Source organism: Pseudophryne corroboree, unplaced genomic scaffold (assembly GCF_028390025.1).
Source record: "Pseudophryne corroboree isolate aPseCor3 unplaced genomic scaffold, aPseCor3.hap2 scaffold_2610, whole genome shotgun sequence".
Taxonomy (NCBI): Eukaryota; Metazoa; Chordata; class Amphibia; order Anura; family Myobatrachidae; genus Pseudophryne; species Pseudophryne corroboree.
The window spans coordinates 20,485-35,833 of NW_026969270.1; the positions used below are offsets into that span (position 1 = coordinate 20,485).

Sequence of the window (15,349 nt, forward strand, 5' to 3'; positions counted from 1 at the left end):
GATGCATTCCATTTTCAAACGTCTTCATTTATGAACCAGTAGTTAGAAGTAGAAAAGTTCTAACAGAAACCATAAAGCTCATCTACAGCCACACCACATTGTATACGCCCAATCTCATCTGATCTTGGAAGCTAAGCAGTGTTGGGCCTGGTTAGTACTTGGATGGGAGACCACCTGGGAATACAAGGTGCTGTAGATATTTTTATACTACCAACACCGTTCTGTTGATGCATTCCATTTTCAAACGTATTCATTTATGAACCAGTAGTTAGAAGTAGAAAAGTACTAACAGAAACCATAAAGCTATTCTACAGCCACACCACACTGGATATGCCCAATCTCATCTGATCTTGGAAGCTAAGCAGTGTTGAGCCTGGTTAGTACTTGGATGGGAGACCACCTGGGAATACAAGGTGCTGTAGATATTTTTATACTGCCAACACCATTCTGTTGATGCATTCCATTTTAAAATGTATTCATTAATGAACCAGTAGTTAGAAGTATAAAAGTTCTAACAGAAACCAGAAAGTTCATCTACAGCAAGACCACACTGGATACGCCCAATCTCATCTGATCTTGGAAGCTAAGCAGTGTTGGGCCTGCTTAGTACTTGGATGGGAGACCACCGGGGAATACAAGGTGCTGTAGATATTTTTATACTGCCAACACCGTTCTGTTGATGCATTCAATTTTCAAATGTATTCATTTATGAACCAGTAGTTAGAAGTAGAAAAGTTCAAACAGAAACCACAAAGCTCATCTACAGCCACAGCACACTGGATACGCCCAATTTCATCTGATCTTGGAAGCTAAGCAGTGATGGGCCTGGTTAGTACTTGGATGGGAGACCACCTGGGAATACAAGGTGATGTAGATATTTTTATACTGCCAACACTGTTCTGTTGATGCATTCCATTTTCAAACGTCTTCATTTATGAACCAGTAGTTAGAAGTAGAAAAGTTCTAACAGAAACTATAAAGCTCATCTACAGCCACACCACACTGTATACGCCCAATCTCATCTGATCTTGGAAGTTAAGCAGTGTTGGGCCTGGTTAGTACTTGGATGGGAGACCACCTGGGAATACAAGGTGCTGTAGATATTTTTATACTACCAACACCGTTCTGTTGATGCATTCCATTTTCAAACGTATTCATTTATGAACCAGTAGTTAGAAGTAGAAAAGTACTAACAGAAATCATAAAGCTATTCTACAGCCACACCACACTGGATATGCCCAATCTCATCTCATCTTGGAAGCTAAGCAGTGTTGAGCCTGGTTAGTACTTGGATGGGAGACCACCTGGGAATACAAGGTGCTGTAGATATTTTTATACTGCCAACACCATTCTGTTGATGCATTCCATTTTAAAACGTATTCATTAATGAACCAGTAGTTAGAAGTAGAAAAGTTCTAACAGAAACCAGAAAGTTCATCTACAGCAAGACCACACTGGATACGCCCAATCTCATCTGATCTTGGAAGCTAAGCAGTGTTGGGCCTGCTTAGTACTTGGATGGGAGACCACCGGGGAGTACAAGGTGCTGTAGATATTTTTATACTGCCAAGACCGTTCTGTTGATGCATTCAATTTTCAAATGTATTCATTTATGAACCAGTAGTTAGAAGTAGAAAAGTTCAAACAGAAACAACAAAGCTCATCTACAGCCACACCACACTGGATACGCCCAATCTCATCTGATCTTGGAAGCTAAGCAATGTTGGGCCTGGTTAGTACTTGGATGGGAGACCACCTGGGAATACAAGGTGCTGTAGATATTTTTATACTGCCAACACCGTTCTGTTGATGCATTCCATTTTCAAACGTATTAATTTATGAACCAGTAGTTAGAAGTAGAAAAGTTCTAACAGAAACCACAAAGCTCATCTACAGCCACAGCACACTGGATACGCCCAATCTCATCTGATCTTGGAAGCTAAGTAGTGTTGGGCCTGGTTAGTACTTGGATGGGAGACCACCTGGGAATACAAGGTGCTGTAGATATTTTTATACTGCCAACACCGTTCTGTTGATGCATTCCATTTTCAAACGTATTCATTTATGAACCAGTAGTTAGAAGTAGAAAAGTTCAAACAGAAACCACAAAGCTCATCTACAGCCACACCACACTGGATACGCCAAATCTGATCTGATCTTGGAAGCTAAGCAGTGTTGGGCCTGGTCAGTACTTGGATGGGAGACCACCTGGGAATACAAGGTACTGTAGATATTGTTATACTGCCAACACCGTTCTGTTGATGCATTCCATTTTCAAACGTATTCATTTATGAACCAGTTGTTAGAAGTAGAAAAGTTCTAACAGAAACCATAAAGCTCATCTACAGCCACACCACACTGGATACGCCCAATCTCATCTGATCTTGGAAGCTAAGCAGTGTTGGGCCTGGTTAGTAATTGGATGGGAGACCACCTGGGAATACAAGGTGCTGTAGATATTTTTATACTGCCAACACAGTTCTGTTGATGCATTCCATTTTCAAATGTATTCATTTATGAACCAGTAGTTAGAAGTAGAAAAGTTCAAACAGAAACCACAAAGCTCATCTACAGCCACACCACACTGGATATCCCAATCTCATCTGATCTTGGAAGCTAAGCAGTGTTGGGCCTGGTTAGTACTTGGATGGGAGACCACCTGGGAATACAAGGTGCTGTAGATATTTTTATACTACCAACACCGTTCTGTTGATGCATTCCATTTTCAAACGTATTCATTTATGAACCAGTAGTTAGAAGTAGAAAAGTTCTAACAGAAACCATAAAGCTCATCTAGAGCCAAGCCACACTGGATACGCCCAATCTCATCTGATCTTGGAAGCTAAGCAGTGTTGGGCCTGGTTAGTACTTGGATGGGAGACCACCTGGGAATACAAGGTGCTGTAGATATTTTAATACTACCAACACCGTTCTGTTGATGCATTCCATTTTCAAACGTATTCATTTATGAACCAGTAGTTAGAAGTAGAAAAGTTCTAACAGAAACCACAAAGCTTATCTACAGCCACACCACACTGGATACGCCCAATCTCATCTGATCTTGGAAGCTAAGCAGTGTTGGGCCTGGTTAGTACTTGGATGGGAGACCACCTGGGAATACAAGGTGCTGTAGATATTTTTATACCGCCAACACCGTTCTGTTGATGCATTCCATTTTCAAACGTATTCATTTATGAACCAGTAGTTAGAAGTAGAAAAGTTCTAACAGAAACCACAAAGCTCATCTACAGCCACAGCACACTGGATACGCCCAATCTCATCTGATCTTGGAAGCTAAGCAGTGTTGGGCCTGGTTAGTAATTGGATGGGAGACCACCTGGGAATACAAGGTGCTGTAGATATTTTTATACTGCCAACACCGTTCTGTTGATGCATTCCATTTTCAAATGTATTCATTTATGAACCAGTAGTTAGAAGTAGAAAAGTTCAAACAGAAACCACAAAGCTCATCTACAGCCACACCACACTGGATACGCCCAATCTCATCTGATCTTGGAAGCTAAGCAGTGTTGGGCCTGGTTAGTACTTGGATGGGAGAACACCTGGGAATACAAGGTGCTGTAGATATTTTTATACTGCCAACACCGTTCTGTTGATGCATTCCATTTTCAAACGTATTCATTTATGAACCAGTAGTTAGAAGTAGAAAAGTTCTAACAGAAACCACAAAGCTTATCTACAGCCACACCACACTGGATACGCCCAATCTCATCTGATCTTGGAAGCTAAGCAGTGTTGGGCCTGGTTAGTACTTGGATGGGAGACCACCTAGGAATACAAGGTGCTGTAGATATTTTTATACTGCCAACACCGTTCTGTTGATGCATTCCATTTTCAAACATATTCATTTATGAACCAGTAGTTAGAAGTAGAAAAGTTCTAACAGAAACCAGAAAGTTCATCTACAGCAACACCACACTGGATACGCCCAATCTCATCTGATCTTGGAAGCTAAGCAGTGTTGGGCCTGGTTAGTACTTGGATGGGAGACCACCTGGGAATACAAGGTGCTGTAGATATTTTTATACTACCAACACCGTTCTGTTGATGCATTCCATTTTCAAACGTATTCATTTATGAAACAGTAGTTAGAAGTAGAAAAGTTCTAACAGAAACCATAAAGCTCATCTACAGCCACACTACACTGGATACGCCCAATCTCATCTGATCTTGGAAGCTAAGCAGTGTTGGGCCTGGTTAGTACTTGGATGGGAGACCACCTGGGAATACAAGGTGCTGTAGATATTTTTATACTACCAACATCGTTCTGTTGATGCATTCCATTTTCAAACGTATTCATTTATGAACCAGTAGTTAGAAGTAGAAAAGTACTAACAGAAACCATAAAGCTCTTCTACAGTCACACCACACTGGATATGCCCAATCTCATCTCATCTTGGAAGCTAAGCAGTGTTGGGCCTGATTAGTACTTGGATGGGAGACCACCTGGGAATACAAGGTGCTGTAGATAATTTTATACTGCCAACACCGTTCTGTTGATGCATTCCATTTTAAAACGTATTCATTTATGAACCAGTAGTTAGAAGTAGAAAAGTTATAACAGAAACCACAAAGTTAATCTACAGCCACACCACACTGGATACGCCCAATCTCATCTGATCTTGGAAGCTAAGCAGTGTTGGGCCTGGTTAGTACTTGGATGGGAGACCACCTGGGAATACAAGGTGCTGTAGATAATTTTATACTGCCAACACCGTTCTGTTGATGCATTCCATTTTCAAACGTATTCATTTATGAACCAGTAGTTAGAAGTAGAAAAGTTCTAACAGCAATCATAAAGCTCATCTACAGCCAAGCCACACTGGATACGCCCAATCTCATCTGATCTTGGAAGCTAAGCAGAGTTAGGCCTGGTTAGTACTTGGACGGGAGACCACCTGGGAATACAAGGTGCTGTAGATATTTTTATACTACCAACACCGTTCTGTTGATGCATTCCATTTTAAAACGTATTTATTTATGAACCAGTAGTTAGAAGTAGAAAAGTTCTAACAGAAACCACAAAGTTCATTTACAGCCACACCACACTGGATACGCCCAATCTCATCTGATCTTGGAAGCTAAGCAGTGTTGGGCCTGGTTAGTACTTGGATGGGAGACCACCTGGGAATACAAGGTGCTGTAGATAATTTTATACTGCCAACACCGTTCTGTTGATGCATTCCATTTTCAAACGTATTCTTTTATGAACCAGTAGTTAGAAGTAGAAAAGTTCTAACAGAAACCACAAAGTTCATCTACAGCCACACCACACTGGATACGCCCAATCTCATCTGATCTTGGAAGCTAAGCAGTGTTGGGCCTGGTTAGTACTTGGATGGGAGACCACCTGGGAATACAAGGTGCTGTAGATATTTTTATACTGCCAACACCGTTCTGTTGATGCATTCTATTTTCAAACGTATTCATTTATGAACCAGTAGTTAGAAGTAGAAAAGTTCAAACATAAACTACAAAGCTCATCTACAGCCACACCACACTGGATACGCCCAATCTCATCTGGTCTTGGAAGCTAAGCAGTGTTGGGCCTGGTTAGTACTTGGATGGGAGACCACCTGGGAATACAAGGTGCTGTAGATATTTTTATACTGCCAACACCGTTCTGTTGATGCATTCCATTTTCAAACGTATTCATTTATGAACCAGTAGTTAGAAGTAGAAAAGTTCTAACAGAAACCAGAAAGTTCATCTACAGCAACACCACACTGGATACGCCCAATCTCATCTGATTTTGGAAGCTAAGCAGTGTTGGGCCTGGTTAGTACTTGGATGGGAGACCACCCGGTAATACAAGGTGCTGTAGATATTTTTATACTGCCAACACCGTTCTGTTGATGCATTCCATTTTCAAACGTATTCATTTATGAACCAGTAGTTAGAAGTAGAAAAGTTCTAACAGAAACCACAAAGCTCATCTACAGCCACAGCACACTGGATACGCCCAATCTCATCTGATCTTGGAAGCTAAGCAGTGTTGGGCCTGGTTAGTACTTGGATGGGAGACCACCTGGGAATACAAGGTGCTGTAGATATTTTTATACTGCCAATACCGTTCTGTTGATGCTTTCCATTTTCAAATGTTTTCATTTATGAACCAGTAGTTAGAAGTAGAAAAGTTCTAACAGAAACCACAAAGCTCATCTACAGCCACACCACACTGGATACGCCCAATCTCATCTGATCTTGGAAGCTAAGCAGTGTTGGGCCTGGTTAGTACTTGGATGGGAGACCACCTGAGAATACAAGGTGCTGTAGATATTTTTATACTACCAACACCGTTCTGTTGATGCATTCCATTTTAAAACATATTCATTTATGAACCAGTAGTTAGAAGTAGAAAAGTTCAAACAGAAACCACAAAGCTCATCTACAGCCACACCACACTGGATACGCCCAATCTCATCTGATCTTGGAAGCTAAGCAGTGTTGGGCCTGGTTAGTACTTGGATGGGAGACCACCTGGGAATACAAGGTGCTGTAGATATTTTTATACTGCCAACACCGTTCTGTTGATGCATTCCATTTTCAAACGTATTCATTTATGAACCAGTAGTTAGAAGTAGAAAAGTTCTAACAGAAACCACAAAGCTCATCTACAGCCACACCACACTGGATACGCCCAATCTCATCTGATCTTGGAAGCTAAGCAGTGTTGGGCCTGGTTAGTACTTGGATGGGAGACCACCTGGGAATACAAGGTGCTGTAGATATTTTTATACTGCCAACACCATTCTGTTGATGCATTCAATTTTCAAACGTATTCATTTATGAACCAGTAGTTAGAAGTAGAAAAGTTCTAACAGAAACCAGAAAGTTCATCTACAGCAAGACCACACTGGATACGCCCAATCTCATCTGATCTTGGAAGCTAAGCAGTGTTGGGCCTGCTTAGTACTTGGATGGGAGACCACCGGGGAATACAAGGTGCTGTAGATATTTTTATACTGCCAACACCGTTCTGTTGATGCATTCAATTTTCAAATGTATTCATTTATGAACCAGTAGTTAGAAGTAGAAAAGTTCAAACATAAACTACAAAGCTTATCTACAGCCACACCACACTGGATACGCCCAATCTCATCTGATCTTGGAAGCTAAGCAGTGTTGGGCCTGGTTAGTACTTGGATGGGAGACCACCTGGGAATACAAGGTGCTGTAGATATTTTTATACTGCCAACACTGTTCTGTTGATGCATTCCATTTTCAAACGTATTCATTTATGAACCAGTAGTTAGAAGTAGAAAAGTTCTAACAGAAACCATAAAGCTCATCTACAGCCACACCACACTGGATACGCCCAATCTCATCTGATCTTGGAAGCTAAGCAGTGTTGGGCCTGGTTAGTACTTGGATGGGAGACCACCTGGGAATACAAGGTGCTGTAGATATTTTTATACTACCAACACCGTTCTGTTGATGCATTTCATTTTCAAACGTATTCATTTATGAACCAGTAGTTAGAAGTAGAAAAGTTCTAACAGAAACCACACAGCTCATCTACAGCCACACCACACTGGATACGCCCAATCTCATCTGATCTTGGAAGCTAAGCAGTGTTGGGCCTGGTTAGTACTTGGATGGGAGACCACCTGGGAATACAAGGTGTTGTAGATATTTTTATACTACCAACACCGTTCTGTTGATGCATTCCATTTTCAAACGTATTCATTTATGAACCAGTAGTTAGAAGTAGAAAAGTTCTAACAGAAACCAGAAAGCTCATCTACAGCCACACCACACTGGATACGCCCAATCTCATCTGATCTTGGAAGCTAAGCAGTGTTGGGCCTGGTTAGTACTTGGATGGGAGACCACCTGGGAATACAAGGTGTTGTAGATATTTTTATACTACCAACACCGTTCTGTTGATGCATTCCATTTTCAAACGTATTCATTTATGAACCAGTAGTTAGAAGTAGAAAAGTTCTAACAGAAACCAGAAAGCTCATCTACAGCCACACCACACTGGATACGCCCAATCTCATCTGATCTTGGAAGCTAAGCAGTGTTGGGCCTGGTTAGTACTTGGATGGGAGACCACCTGGGAATACAAGGTGCTGTAGATCTTTTTATACTGCCAACACCGTTCTGTTGATGCATTCAATTTTCAAACGTATTCATTTATGAACCAGTAGTTAGAAGTAGAAAAGTTCTAACAGAAACCAGAAAGTTCATCTACAGCAAGACCACACTGGATACGCCCAATCTCATCTGATCTTGGAAGCTAAGCAGTGTTGGGCCTGCTTAGTACTTGGATGGGAGACCACCGGGGAATAGAAGGTGCTGTAGATATTTTTATACTGCCAACACCGTTCTGTTGATGCATTCAATTTTCAAATGTATTCATTTATGAACCAGTAGTTAGAAGTAGAAAAGTTCAAACATAAACAACAAAGCTCATCTACAGCCACACCACACTGGATACGCCCAATCTCATCTGATCTTGGAAGCTAAGCAGTGTTGGGCCTGGTTAGTACTTGGATGGGAGACCACCTGGGAATACAAGGTGCTGTAGATATTTTTATACTGCCAACACCGTTCTGTTGATGCATTCCATTTTCAAATGTATTCATTTATGAACCAGTAGTTAGAAGTAGAAAAGTTCAAACATAAACTACAAAGCTCATCTACAGCCACACCACACTGGATACGCCCAATCTCATCTGGTCTTGGAAGCTAAGCAGTGTTGGGCCTGGTTAGTACTTGGATGGGAGACCACCTGGGAATACAAGGTGCTGTAGATATTTTTATACTGCCAACACCGTTCTGTTGATGCATTCCATTTTCAAACGTATTCATTTATGAACCAGTAGTTAGAAGTAGAAAAGTTCTAACAGAAACCAGAAAGTTCATCTACAGCAACACCACACTGGATACGCCCAATCTCATCTGATTTTGGAAGCTAAGCAGTGTTGGGCCTGGTTAGTACTTGGATGGGAGACCACCCGGTAATACAAGGTGCTGTAGATATTTTTATACTGCCAACACCGTTCTGTTGATGCATTCCATTTTCAAACGTATTCATTTATGAACCAGTAGTTAGAAGTAGAAAAGTTCTAACAGAAACCACAAAGCTCATCTACAGCCACAGCACACTGGATACGCCCAATCTCATCTGATCTTGGAAGCTAAGCAGTGTTGGGCCTGGTTAGTACTTGGATGGGAGACCACCTGGGAATACAAGGTGCTGTAGATATTTTTATACTGCCAATACCGTTCTGTTGATGCTTTCCATTTTCAAATGTTTTCATTTATGAACCAGTAGTTAGAAGTAGAAAAGTTCTAACAGAAACCACAAAGCTCATCTACAGCCACACCACACTGGATACGCCCAATCTCATCTGATCTTGGAAGCTAAGCAGTGTTGGGCCTGGTTAGTACTTGGATGGGAGACCACCTGAGAATACAAGGTGCTGTAGATATTTTTATACTACCAACACCGTTCTGTTGATGCATTCCATTTTAAAACATATTCATTTATGAACCAGTAGTTAGAAGTAGAAAAGTTCAAACAGAAACCACAAAGCTCATCTACAGCCACACCACACTGGATACGCCCAATCTCATCTGATCTTGGAAGCTAAGCAGTGTTGGGCCTGGTTAGTACTTGGATGGGAGACCACCTGGGAATACAAGGTGCTGTAGATATTTTTATACTGCCAACACCGTTCTGTTGATGCATTCCATTTTCAAACGTATTCATTTATGAACCAGTAGTTAGAAGTAGAAAAGTTCTAACAGAAACCACAAAGCTCATCTACAGCCACACCACACTGGATACGCCCAATCTCATCTGATCTTGGAAGCTAAGCAGTGTTGGGCCTGATTAGTACTTGGATGGGAGACCACCTGGGAATACAAGGTGCTGTAGATATTTTTATACTGCCAACACCATTCTGTTGATGCATTCAATTTTCAAACGTATTCATTTATGAACCAGTAGTTAGAAGTAGAAAAGTTCTAACAGAAACCAGAAAGTTCATCTACAGCAAGACCACACTGGATACGCCCAATCTCATCTGATCTTGGAAGCTAAGCAGTGTTGGGCCTGCTTAGTACTTGGATGGGAGACCACCGGGGAATACAAGGTGCTGTAGATATTTTTATACTGCCAACACCGTTCTGTTGATGCATTCAATTTTCAAATGTATTCATTTATGAACCAGTAGTTAGAAGTAGAAAAGTTCAAACATAAACTACAAAGCTTATCTACAGCCACACCACACTGGATACGCCCAATCTCATCTGATCTTGGAAGCTAAGCAGTGTTGGGCCTGGTTAGTACTTGGATGGGAGACCACCTGGGAATACAAGGTGCTGTAGATATTTTTATACTGCCAACACTGTTCTGTTGATGCATTCCATTTTCAAACTTATTCATTTATGAACCAGTAGTTAGAAGTAGAAAAGTTCTAACAGAAACCATAAAGCTCATCTACAGCCACACCACACTGGATACGCCCAATCTCATCTGATCTTGGAAGCTAAGCAGTGTTGGGCCTGGTTAGTACTTGGATGGGAGACCACCTGGGAATACAAGGTGCTGTAGATATTTTTATACTACCAACACCGTTCTGTTGATGCATTTCATTTTCAAACGTATTCATTTATGAACCAGTAGTTAGAAGTAGAAAAGTTCTAACAGAAACCACACAGCTCATCTACAGCCACACCACACTGGATACGCCCAATCTCATCTGATCTTGGAAGCTAAGCAGTGTTGGGCCTGGTTAGTACTTGGATGGGAGACCACCTGGGAATACAAGGTGTTGTAGATATTTTTATACTACCAACACCGTTCTGTTGATGCATTCCATTTTCAAACGTATTCATTTATGAACCAGTAGTTAGAAGTAGAAAAGTTCTAACAGAAACCAGAAAGCTCATCTACAGCCACACCACACTGGATACGCCCAATCTCATCTGATCTTGGAAGCTAAGCAGTGTAGGGCCTGGTTAGTACTTGGATGGGAGACCACCTGGGAATACAAGGTGCTGTAGATATTTTTATACTGCCAACACCGTTCTTTTGATGCATTCCATTTTCAAACGTCTTCTTTTATGAACCAGTAGTTAGAAGTAGAAAAGTTCTAACAGAAACCATAAAGCTATTCTACAGCCACACCACACTGGATATGCCCAATCTCATCTGATCTTGGAAGCTAAGCAGTGATGGGCCTGGTTAGTACTTGGATGTAGATATTTTTATACTGCCAACACCGTTCTGTTGATGCATTCCATTTTCAAACGTCTTCATTTATGAACCAGTAGTTAGAAGTAGAAAAGTTCTAACAGAAACCATAAAGCTCATCTACAGCCACACCACACTGTATACGCCCAATCTCATCTGATCTTGGAAGCTAAGCAGTGTTGGGCCTGGTAAGTACTTGGATGGGAGACCACCTGGGAATACAAGGTGCTGTAGATATTTTTATACTACCAACACCGTTCTGTTGATGCATTCCATTTTCAAACGTATTCATTTATGAACCAGTAGTTAGAAGTAGAAAAGTACTAACAGAAATCATAAAGCTATTCTACAGCCACACCATACTGGATATGCCCAATCTCATCTGATCTTGGAAGCTAAGCAGTGTTGAGCCTGGTTAGTACTTGGATGGGAGACCACCTGGGAATACAAGGTGCTGTAGATATTTTTATACTGCCAACACCATTCTGTTGATGCATTCCATTTTAAAACGTATTCATTAATGAACCAGTAGTTAGAAGTAGAAAAGTTCTAACAGAAACCAGAAAGTTCATCTACAGCAAGACCACACTGGATACGCCCAATCTCATCTGATCTTGGAAGCTAAGCAGTGTTGGGCCTGCTTAGTACTTGGATGGGAGACCACCGGGGAATACAAGGTGCTGTAGATATTTTTATACTGCCAAGACCGTTCTGTTGATGCATTCAATTTTCAAATGTATTCATTTATGAACCAGTAGTTAGAAGTAGAAAAGTTCAAACAGAAACAACAAAGCTCATCTACAGCCACACCACACTGGATACGCCCAATCTCATCTGATCTTGGAAGCTAAGCAATGTGGGGCCTGGTTAGTACTTGGATGGGAGACCACCTGGGAATACAAGGTGCTGTAGATATTTTTATACTGCCAACACCGTTCTGTTGATGCATTCCATTTTCAAACGTATTAATTTATGAACCAGTAGTTAGAAGTAGAAAAGTTCTAACAGAAACCACAAAGCTCATCTACAGCCACAGCACACTGGATACGCCCAATCTCATCTGATCTTGGAAGCTAAGTAGTGTTGGGCCTGGTTAGTACTTGGATGGGAGACCACCTGGGAATACAAGGTGCTGTAGATATTTTTATACTGCCAACACCGTTCTGTTGATGCATTCCATTTTCAAACGTATTCATTTATGAACTAGTAGTTAGAAGTAGAAAAGTTCAAACAGAAACCACAAAGCTCATCTACAGCCACACCACACTGGATACGCCAAATCTGATCTGTTCTTGGAAGCTAAGCAGTGTTGGGCCTGGTCAGTACTTGGATGGGAGACCACCTGGGAATACAAGGTACTGTAGATATTGTTATACTGCCAACACCGTTCTGTTGATGCATTCCATTTTCAAACGTATTCATTTATGAACCAGTTGTTAGAAGTAGAAAAGTTCTAACAGAAACCATAAAGCTCATCTACAGCCACACCACACTGGATACGCCCAATCTCATCTGATCTTGGAAGCTAAGCAGTGTTGGGCCTGGTTAGTAATTGGATGGGAGACCACCTGGGAATACAAGGTGCTGTAGATATTTTTATACTACCAACACCATTCTGTTGATGCATTCCATTTTAAAAAGTATTCATTTATGAACCAGTAGTTAGAAGTAGAAAAGTTCTAACAGAAACCAGAAAGTTCATCTACAGCAACACCACACTGGATACGCCCAATCTCATCTGATCTTGTTAGCTAAGCAGTGTTGGGCCTGGTTAGTACTTGGATGGGAGACCACCTGGGAATACAAGGTGCTGTAGATATTTTTATACTGCCAACACCGTTCTGTTGATGCATTCCATTTTCAAACGTATTCATTTATGAACCAGTAGTTAGAAGTAGAAAAGTTCTAACAGAAACCATAAAGCTCATCTACAGCCACACCACACTGGATACGCCCAATCTCATCTGATCTTGGAAGCTAAGCAGTGTTTGGCCTGGTTAGTACTTGGATGGGAGACCACCTGGGAATACAAGGTGCTGTAGATATTTTTATACTACCAACACCGTTCTGTTGATGCATTCCATTTTCAAACGTATTCATTTATGAACCAGTAGTTAGAAGTAGAAAAGTTCTAACAGAAACCACACAGCTCATCTACAGCCACACCACACTGGATACGCCCAATCTCATCTGATCTTGGAAGCTAAGCAGTGTTGGGCCTGGTTAGTACTTGGATGGGAGACCACCTGGGAATACAAGGTGTTGTAGATATTTTTATACTACCAACACCGTTCTGTTGATGCATTCCATTTTCAAACGTATTCATTTATGAACCAGTAGTTAGAAGTAGAAAAGTTCTAACAGAAACCAGAAAGCTCATCTACAGCCACACCACACTGGATACGCCCAATCTCATCTGATCTTGGAAGCTAAGCAGTGTTGGGCCTGGTTAGTACTTGGATGGGAGACCACCTGGGAATACAAGGTGCTGTAGATATTTTTATACTGCCAACACCGTTCTGTTGATGCATTCAATTTTCAAACGTATTCATTTATGAACCAGTAGTTAGAAGTAGAAAAGTTCTAACAGAAAACAGAAAGTTCATCTACAGCAAGACCACACTGGATACGCCCAATCTCATCTGATCTTGGAAGCTAAGCAGTGTTGGGCCTGCTTAGTACTTGGATGGGAGACCACCGGGGAATACAAGGTGCTGTAGATATTTTTATACTGCCAACACCGTTCTGTTGATGCATTCAATTTTCAAATGTATTCATTTATGAACCAGTAGTTAGAAGTAGAAAAGTTCAAACATAAACTACAAAGCTCATCTACAGCCACACCACACTGGATACGCCCAATCTCATCTGATCTTGGAAGCTAAGCAGTGTTGGGCCTGGTTAGTACTTGGATGGGAGACCACCTGGGAATACAAGGTGCTGTAGATATTTTTATACTGCCAACACCGTTCTGTTGATGCATTCCATTTTCAAATGTATTCATTTATGAACCAGTAGTTAGAAGTAGAAAAGTTCAAACATAAACTACAAAGCTCATCTACAGCCACACCACACTGGATACGCCCAATCTCATCTGGTCTTGGAAGCTAAGCAGTGTTGGGCCTGGTTAGTACTTGGATGGGAGACCACCTGGGAATACAAGGTGCTGTAGATATTTTTATACTGCCAACACCGTTCTGTTGATGCATTCCATTTTCAAACGTATTCATTTATGAACCGGTAGTTAGAAGTAGAAAAGTTCTAACAGAAACCAGAAAGTTCATCTACAGCAACACCACACTGGATACGCCCAATCTCATCTGATTTTGGAAGCTAAGCAGTGTTGGGCCTGGTTAGTACTTGGATGGGAGACCACCCGGTAATACAAGGTGCTGTAGATATTTTTATACTGCCAACACCGTTCTGTTGATGCATTCCATTTTCAAACGTATTCATTTATGAACCAGTAGTTAGAAGTAGAAAAGTTCTAACAGAAACCACAAAGCTCATCTACAGCCACAGCACACTGGATACGCCCAATCTCATCTGATCTTGGAAGCTAAGCAGTGTTGGGCCTGGTTAGTACTTGGATGGGAGACCACCTGGGAATACAAGGTGCTGTAGATATTTTTATACTGCCAATACCGTTCTGTTGATGCTTTCCATTTTCAAATGTTTTCATTTATGAACCAGTAGTTAGAAGTAGAAAAGTTCTAACAGAAACCACAAAGCTCATCTACAGCCACACCACACTGGATACGCCCAATCTCATCTGATCTTGGAAGCTAAGCAGTGTTGGGCCTGGTTAGTACTTGGATGGGAGACCACCTGAGAATACAAGGTGCTGTAGATATTTTTATACTACCAACACCGTTCTGTTGATGCATTCCATTTTAAAACATATTCATTTATGAACCAGTAGTTAGAAGTAGAAAAGTTCAAACAGAAACCACAAAGCTCATCTACAGCCACACCACACTGGATACGCCCAATCTCATCTGATCTTGGAAGCTAAGCAGTGTTGGGCCTGGTTAGTACTTGGATGGGAGACCACCTGGGAATACAAGGTGCTGTAGATATTTTTATACTGCCAACACCGTTCTGTTGATGCATTCC

General features: G+C 41.3%; 54 non-coding genes and 13 pseudogenes across 54 annotated transcripts; all 67 read left to right on the plus strand.

Moving 5' to 3' along the window:
* Positions 1-80: 80 nt before the first annotated feature.
* Positions 81-199, plus strand: LOC135012807 (5S ribosomal RNA). Its single transcript, XR_010211651.1, has one exon. It is a non-coding gene; the product is annotated as a 5S ribosomal RNA (ribosomal RNA).
* A 107-nt stretch (positions 200-306) lies between these two features.
* LOC135012919 (5S ribosomal RNA) lies at positions 307-425 on the plus strand (annotated as a pseudogene).
* Positions 426-532: 107 nt separating this feature from the next.
* On the plus strand, positions 533-651 carry LOC135012891 (5S ribosomal RNA). Its single transcript, XR_010211732.1, has one exon. It is a non-coding gene; the product is annotated as a 5S ribosomal RNA (ribosomal RNA).
* Positions 652-758: 107 nt separating this feature from the next.
* Positions 759-877, plus strand: LOC135012942 (5S ribosomal RNA; annotated as a pseudogene).
* A 107-nt stretch (positions 878-984) lies between these two features.
* On the plus strand, positions 985-1,103 carry LOC135012969 (5S ribosomal RNA). Its single transcript, XR_010211773.1, has one exon. It is a non-coding gene; the product is annotated as a 5S ribosomal RNA (ribosomal RNA).
* Positions 1,104-1,210: 107 nt separating this feature from the next.
* LOC135012944 (5S ribosomal RNA) lies at positions 1,211-1,329 on the plus strand (annotated as a pseudogene).
* Positions 1,330-1,436: 107 nt separating this feature from the next.
* Positions 1,437-1,555, plus strand: LOC135012924 (5S ribosomal RNA; annotated as a pseudogene).
* Positions 1,556-1,662: 107 nt separating this feature from the next.
* Positions 1,663-1,781, plus strand: LOC135012817 (5S ribosomal RNA). The gene has a single exon (XR_010211661.1). It is a non-coding gene; the product is annotated as a 5S ribosomal RNA (ribosomal RNA).
* Positions 1,782-1,888: 107 nt separating this feature from the next.
* On the plus strand, positions 1,889-2,007 carry LOC135012872 (5S ribosomal RNA). The gene has a single exon (XR_010211713.1). It is a non-coding gene; the product is annotated as a 5S ribosomal RNA (ribosomal RNA).
* Positions 2,008-2,114: 107 nt separating this feature from the next.
* On the plus strand, positions 2,115-2,233 carry LOC135012938 (5S ribosomal RNA; annotated as a pseudogene).
* A 107-nt stretch (positions 2,234-2,340) lies between these two features.
* On the plus strand, positions 2,341-2,459 carry LOC135012839 (5S ribosomal RNA). The gene has a single exon (XR_010211682.1). It is a non-coding gene; the product is annotated as a 5S ribosomal RNA (ribosomal RNA).
* Positions 2,460-2,566: 107 nt separating this feature from the next.
* Positions 2,567-2,684, plus strand: LOC135012907 (5S ribosomal RNA). The gene has a single exon (XR_010211749.1). It is a non-coding gene; the product is annotated as a 5S ribosomal RNA (ribosomal RNA).
* Positions 2,685-2,791: 107 nt separating this feature from the next.
* On the plus strand, positions 2,792-2,910 carry LOC135012859 (5S ribosomal RNA). Its single transcript, XR_010211701.1, has one exon. It is a non-coding gene; the product is annotated as a 5S ribosomal RNA (ribosomal RNA).
* A 107-nt stretch (positions 2,911-3,017) lies between these two features.
* On the plus strand, positions 3,018-3,136 carry LOC135012918 (5S ribosomal RNA). The gene has a single exon (XR_010211754.1). It is a non-coding gene; the product is annotated as a 5S ribosomal RNA (ribosomal RNA).
* A 107-nt stretch (positions 3,137-3,243) lies between these two features.
* LOC135012925 (5S ribosomal RNA) lies at positions 3,244-3,362 on the plus strand (annotated as a pseudogene).
* A 107-nt stretch (positions 3,363-3,469) lies between these two features.
* On the plus strand, positions 3,470-3,588 carry LOC135012857 (5S ribosomal RNA). The gene has a single exon (XR_010211699.1). It is a non-coding gene; the product is annotated as a 5S ribosomal RNA (ribosomal RNA).
* Positions 3,589-3,695: 107 nt separating this feature from the next.
* LOC135012804 (5S ribosomal RNA) lies at positions 3,696-3,814 on the plus strand. Its single transcript, XR_010211648.1, has one exon. It is a non-coding gene; the product is annotated as a 5S ribosomal RNA (ribosomal RNA).
* A 107-nt stretch (positions 3,815-3,921) lies between these two features.
* On the plus strand, positions 3,922-4,040 carry LOC135012803 (5S ribosomal RNA). Its single transcript, XR_010211647.1, has one exon. It is a non-coding gene; the product is annotated as a 5S ribosomal RNA (ribosomal RNA).
* Positions 4,041-4,147: 107 nt separating this feature from the next.
* LOC135012805 (5S ribosomal RNA) lies at positions 4,148-4,266 on the plus strand. Its single transcript, XR_010211649.1, has one exon. It is a non-coding gene; the product is annotated as a 5S ribosomal RNA (ribosomal RNA).
* A 107-nt stretch (positions 4,267-4,373) lies between these two features.
* Positions 4,374-4,492, plus strand: LOC135012943 (5S ribosomal RNA; annotated as a pseudogene).
* A 107-nt stretch (positions 4,493-4,599) lies between these two features.
* On the plus strand, positions 4,600-4,718 carry LOC135012929 (5S ribosomal RNA). Its single transcript, XR_010211755.1, has one exon. It is a non-coding gene; the product is annotated as a 5S ribosomal RNA (ribosomal RNA).
* Positions 4,719-4,825: 107 nt separating this feature from the next.
* On the plus strand, positions 4,826-4,944 carry LOC135012936 (5S ribosomal RNA; annotated as a pseudogene).
* Positions 4,945-5,051: 107 nt separating this feature from the next.
* LOC135012776 (5S ribosomal RNA) lies at positions 5,052-5,170 on the plus strand. The gene has a single exon (XR_010211621.1). It is a non-coding gene; the product is annotated as a 5S ribosomal RNA (ribosomal RNA).
* A 107-nt stretch (positions 5,171-5,277) lies between these two features.
* Positions 5,278-5,396, plus strand: LOC135012940 (5S ribosomal RNA). Its single transcript, XR_010211756.1, has one exon. It is a non-coding gene; the product is annotated as a 5S ribosomal RNA (ribosomal RNA).
* Positions 5,397-5,503: 107 nt separating this feature from the next.
* Positions 5,504-5,622, plus strand: LOC135012810 (5S ribosomal RNA). Its single transcript, XR_010211654.1, has one exon. It is a non-coding gene; the product is annotated as a 5S ribosomal RNA (ribosomal RNA).
* Positions 5,623-5,729: 107 nt separating this feature from the next.
* On the plus strand, positions 5,730-5,848 carry LOC135012933 (5S ribosomal RNA; annotated as a pseudogene).
* A 107-nt stretch (positions 5,849-5,955) lies between these two features.
* Positions 5,956-6,074, plus strand: LOC135012844 (5S ribosomal RNA). Its single transcript, XR_010211687.1, has one exon. It is a non-coding gene; the product is annotated as a 5S ribosomal RNA (ribosomal RNA).
* A 107-nt stretch (positions 6,075-6,181) lies between these two features.
* Positions 6,182-6,300, plus strand: LOC135012984 (5S ribosomal RNA). The gene has a single exon (XR_010211788.1). It is a non-coding gene; the product is annotated as a 5S ribosomal RNA (ribosomal RNA).
* A 107-nt stretch (positions 6,301-6,407) lies between these two features.
* LOC135012951 (5S ribosomal RNA) lies at positions 6,408-6,526 on the plus strand. The gene has a single exon (XR_010211757.1). It is a non-coding gene; the product is annotated as a 5S ribosomal RNA (ribosomal RNA).
* A 107-nt stretch (positions 6,527-6,633) lies between these two features.
* Positions 6,634-6,752, plus strand: LOC135012953 (5S ribosomal RNA). Its single transcript, XR_010211758.1, has one exon. It is a non-coding gene; the product is annotated as a 5S ribosomal RNA (ribosomal RNA).
* A 107-nt stretch (positions 6,753-6,859) lies between these two features.
* Positions 6,860-6,978, plus strand: LOC135012892 (5S ribosomal RNA). The gene has a single exon (XR_010211733.1). It is a non-coding gene; the product is annotated as a 5S ribosomal RNA (ribosomal RNA).
* A 107-nt stretch (positions 6,979-7,085) lies between these two features.
* On the plus strand, positions 7,086-7,204 carry LOC135012954 (5S ribosomal RNA). The gene has a single exon (XR_010211759.1). It is a non-coding gene; the product is annotated as a 5S ribosomal RNA (ribosomal RNA).
* A 107-nt stretch (positions 7,205-7,311) lies between these two features.
* LOC135012955 (5S ribosomal RNA) lies at positions 7,312-7,430 on the plus strand. Its single transcript, XR_010211760.1, has one exon. It is a non-coding gene; the product is annotated as a 5S ribosomal RNA (ribosomal RNA).
* Positions 7,431-7,537: 107 nt separating this feature from the next.
* Positions 7,538-7,656, plus strand: LOC135012793 (5S ribosomal RNA). The gene has a single exon (XR_010211637.1). It is a non-coding gene; the product is annotated as a 5S ribosomal RNA (ribosomal RNA).
* A 107-nt stretch (positions 7,657-7,763) lies between these two features.
* Positions 7,764-7,882, plus strand: LOC135012794 (5S ribosomal RNA). Its single transcript, XR_010211638.1, has one exon. It is a non-coding gene; the product is annotated as a 5S ribosomal RNA (ribosomal RNA).
* A 107-nt stretch (positions 7,883-7,989) lies between these two features.
* Positions 7,990-8,108, plus strand: LOC135012958 (5S ribosomal RNA). The gene has a single exon (XR_010211762.1). It is a non-coding gene; the product is annotated as a 5S ribosomal RNA (ribosomal RNA).
* A 107-nt stretch (positions 8,109-8,215) lies between these two features.
* On the plus strand, positions 8,216-8,334 carry LOC135012860 (5S ribosomal RNA). Its single transcript, XR_010211702.1, has one exon. It is a non-coding gene; the product is annotated as a 5S ribosomal RNA (ribosomal RNA).
* A 107-nt stretch (positions 8,335-8,441) lies between these two features.
* On the plus strand, positions 8,442-8,560 carry LOC135012957 (5S ribosomal RNA). Its single transcript, XR_010211761.1, has one exon. It is a non-coding gene; the product is annotated as a 5S ribosomal RNA (ribosomal RNA).
* Positions 8,561-8,667: 107 nt separating this feature from the next.
* LOC135012811 (5S ribosomal RNA) lies at positions 8,668-8,786 on the plus strand. Its single transcript, XR_010211655.1, has one exon. It is a non-coding gene; the product is annotated as a 5S ribosomal RNA (ribosomal RNA).
* A 107-nt stretch (positions 8,787-8,893) lies between these two features.
* Positions 8,894-9,012, plus strand: LOC135012934 (5S ribosomal RNA; annotated as a pseudogene).
* A 107-nt stretch (positions 9,013-9,119) lies between these two features.
* Positions 9,120-9,238, plus strand: LOC135012845 (5S ribosomal RNA). Its single transcript, XR_010211688.1, has one exon. It is a non-coding gene; the product is annotated as a 5S ribosomal RNA (ribosomal RNA).
* Positions 9,239-9,345: 107 nt separating this feature from the next.
* LOC135012985 (5S ribosomal RNA) lies at positions 9,346-9,464 on the plus strand. The gene has a single exon (XR_010211789.1). It is a non-coding gene; the product is annotated as a 5S ribosomal RNA (ribosomal RNA).
* Positions 9,465-9,571: 107 nt separating this feature from the next.
* On the plus strand, positions 9,572-9,690 carry LOC135012959 (5S ribosomal RNA). The gene has a single exon (XR_010211763.1). It is a non-coding gene; the product is annotated as a 5S ribosomal RNA (ribosomal RNA).
* Positions 9,691-9,797: 107 nt separating this feature from the next.
* Positions 9,798-9,916, plus strand: LOC135012982 (5S ribosomal RNA). The gene has a single exon (XR_010211786.1). It is a non-coding gene; the product is annotated as a 5S ribosomal RNA (ribosomal RNA).
* A 107-nt stretch (positions 9,917-10,023) lies between these two features.
* LOC135012893 (5S ribosomal RNA) lies at positions 10,024-10,142 on the plus strand. The gene has a single exon (XR_010211734.1). It is a non-coding gene; the product is annotated as a 5S ribosomal RNA (ribosomal RNA).
* A 107-nt stretch (positions 10,143-10,249) lies between these two features.
* On the plus strand, positions 10,250-10,368 carry LOC135012960 (5S ribosomal RNA). Its single transcript, XR_010211764.1, has one exon. It is a non-coding gene; the product is annotated as a 5S ribosomal RNA (ribosomal RNA).
* Positions 10,369-10,475: 107 nt separating this feature from the next.
* On the plus strand, positions 10,476-10,594 carry LOC135012961 (5S ribosomal RNA). Its single transcript, XR_010211765.1, has one exon. It is a non-coding gene; the product is annotated as a 5S ribosomal RNA (ribosomal RNA).
* Positions 10,595-10,701: 107 nt separating this feature from the next.
* Positions 10,702-10,820, plus strand: LOC135012795 (5S ribosomal RNA). The gene has a single exon (XR_010211639.1). It is a non-coding gene; the product is annotated as a 5S ribosomal RNA (ribosomal RNA).
* Positions 10,821-10,927: 107 nt separating this feature from the next.
* LOC135012977 (5S ribosomal RNA) lies at positions 10,928-11,046 on the plus strand. The gene has a single exon (XR_010211781.1). It is a non-coding gene; the product is annotated as a 5S ribosomal RNA (ribosomal RNA).
* Positions 11,047-11,351: 305 nt separating this feature from the next.
* Positions 11,352-11,470, plus strand: LOC135012802 (5S ribosomal RNA). The gene has a single exon (XR_010211646.1). It is a non-coding gene; the product is annotated as a 5S ribosomal RNA (ribosomal RNA).
* Positions 11,471-11,577: 107 nt separating this feature from the next.
* LOC135012927 (5S ribosomal RNA) lies at positions 11,578-11,696 on the plus strand (annotated as a pseudogene).
* A 107-nt stretch (positions 11,697-11,803) lies between these two features.
* Positions 11,804-11,922, plus strand: LOC135012896 (5S ribosomal RNA). Its single transcript, XR_010211736.1, has one exon. It is a non-coding gene; the product is annotated as a 5S ribosomal RNA (ribosomal RNA).
* Positions 11,923-12,029: 107 nt separating this feature from the next.
* On the plus strand, positions 12,030-12,148 carry LOC135012850 (5S ribosomal RNA). Its single transcript, XR_010211693.1, has one exon. It is a non-coding gene; the product is annotated as a 5S ribosomal RNA (ribosomal RNA).
* A 107-nt stretch (positions 12,149-12,255) lies between these two features.
* Positions 12,256-12,374, plus strand: LOC135012873 (5S ribosomal RNA). The gene has a single exon (XR_010211714.1). It is a non-coding gene; the product is annotated as a 5S ribosomal RNA (ribosomal RNA).
* A 107-nt stretch (positions 12,375-12,481) lies between these two features.
* LOC135012947 (5S ribosomal RNA) lies at positions 12,482-12,600 on the plus strand (annotated as a pseudogene).
* Positions 12,601-12,707: 107 nt separating this feature from the next.
* On the plus strand, positions 12,708-12,826 carry LOC135012840 (5S ribosomal RNA). Its single transcript, XR_010211683.1, has one exon. It is a non-coding gene; the product is annotated as a 5S ribosomal RNA (ribosomal RNA).
* Positions 12,827-12,933: 107 nt separating this feature from the next.
* Positions 12,934-13,052, plus strand: LOC135012911 (5S ribosomal RNA). The gene has a single exon (XR_010211752.1). It is a non-coding gene; the product is annotated as a 5S ribosomal RNA (ribosomal RNA).
* A 107-nt stretch (positions 13,053-13,159) lies between these two features.
* Positions 13,160-13,278, plus strand: LOC135012853 (5S ribosomal RNA). Its single transcript, XR_010211695.1, has one exon. It is a non-coding gene; the product is annotated as a 5S ribosomal RNA (ribosomal RNA).
* Positions 13,279-13,385: 107 nt separating this feature from the next.
* LOC135012796 (5S ribosomal RNA) lies at positions 13,386-13,504 on the plus strand. Its single transcript, XR_010211640.1, has one exon. It is a non-coding gene; the product is annotated as a 5S ribosomal RNA (ribosomal RNA).
* Positions 13,505-13,611: 107 nt separating this feature from the next.
* LOC135012962 (5S ribosomal RNA) lies at positions 13,612-13,730 on the plus strand. The gene has a single exon (XR_010211766.1). It is a non-coding gene; the product is annotated as a 5S ribosomal RNA (ribosomal RNA).
* A 107-nt stretch (positions 13,731-13,837) lies between these two features.
* Positions 13,838-13,956, plus strand: LOC135012897 (5S ribosomal RNA). Its single transcript, XR_010211737.1, has one exon. It is a non-coding gene; the product is annotated as a 5S ribosomal RNA (ribosomal RNA).
* Positions 13,957-14,063: 107 nt separating this feature from the next.
* On the plus strand, positions 14,064-14,182 carry LOC135012963 (5S ribosomal RNA). The gene has a single exon (XR_010211767.1). It is a non-coding gene; the product is annotated as a 5S ribosomal RNA (ribosomal RNA).
* A 107-nt stretch (positions 14,183-14,289) lies between these two features.
* On the plus strand, positions 14,290-14,408 carry LOC135012813 (5S ribosomal RNA). Its single transcript, XR_010211657.1, has one exon. It is a non-coding gene; the product is annotated as a 5S ribosomal RNA (ribosomal RNA).
* A 107-nt stretch (positions 14,409-14,515) lies between these two features.
* LOC135012935 (5S ribosomal RNA) lies at positions 14,516-14,634 on the plus strand (annotated as a pseudogene).
* A 107-nt stretch (positions 14,635-14,741) lies between these two features.
* LOC135012847 (5S ribosomal RNA) lies at positions 14,742-14,860 on the plus strand. The gene has a single exon (XR_010211690.1). It is a non-coding gene; the product is annotated as a 5S ribosomal RNA (ribosomal RNA).
* A 107-nt stretch (positions 14,861-14,967) lies between these two features.
* On the plus strand, positions 14,968-15,086 carry LOC135012772 (5S ribosomal RNA). Its single transcript, XR_010211618.1, has one exon. It is a non-coding gene; the product is annotated as a 5S ribosomal RNA (ribosomal RNA).
* A 107-nt stretch (positions 15,087-15,193) lies between these two features.
* LOC135012964 (5S ribosomal RNA) lies at positions 15,194-15,312 on the plus strand. The gene has a single exon (XR_010211768.1). It is a non-coding gene; the product is annotated as a 5S ribosomal RNA (ribosomal RNA).
* The last annotated feature ends 37 nt before the right edge of the window (positions 15,313-15,349 follow it).